Source organism: Rattus norvegicus, chromosome 11 (assembly GCF_036323735.1).
Source record: "Rattus norvegicus strain BN/NHsdMcwi chromosome 11, GRCr8, whole genome shotgun sequence".
Taxonomy (NCBI): Eukaryota; Metazoa; Chordata; class Mammalia; order Rodentia; family Muridae; genus Rattus; species Rattus norvegicus.
Window position 1 is genome coordinate 59349468 of NC_086029.1, and position 694 is coordinate 59350161.

General features: G+C 36.3%; 1 pseudogene; it reads right to left on the bottom strand.

Moving 5' to 3' along the window:
• Positions 1 to 251: 251 nt before the first annotated feature.
• Positions 252 to 424, bottom strand: LOC120095796 (U2 spliceosomal RNA; annotated as a pseudogene).
• Positions 425 to 694: the final 270 nt, after the last annotated feature.

Below are 694 nucleotides of genomic sequence, written 5' to 3' on the forward strand. Positions count from 1 at the left end.
TTCTCAATTAGTTCTATTTCTCACTGGATGCATAGTGTTAATGTAGTTCTTTGAACTTCATACATGAAGTCTGTATTTACAACATTTGTACCTTTCCTACCCCACTGTTAACTCCTCATACGTTTCCCAGTCTCTCTTTGATTTATGACCTCTTCCTCTGTAATTATTGTACTTACACACACACACACACACACACACACACACACGCACGCACACACACACACCATACACAGACACACACAAACACATACAAACATTCATATGTACATGTATACATACATTTGTATCTGTATCAACAGCCTGCAGAGTTAATTTCGTATATTCCAATATATAAGTGTTTAAGGTTGATCACCTGAGATTGGATAACCTATCAGAATGCTCAGTGTTTCTACACTTGATCTTAGCCAAAAGGCCGAGAAGCGATGCTCAGTGTTTCTAATGCTTTGTATTTATTAGCGATCATACATTAGCTCAACACAATCATCAGCCTTTGAAGGTTGGGTTTGAAATCTTTATATTAAATAAGTTTCACAATACCCTTTTATTCATGGTTCCATTATTCAGTATTTCATTTCCTGAATAAGTGGAGCAAGTTTGATGCTCAAACCGGTTTGTTTAGGGATTTTATTTCAAACTAGGTCCTCCAACTTTCCCATAGCATATAGCAAATATCTTCCTTTTAGTTCTTACCCCA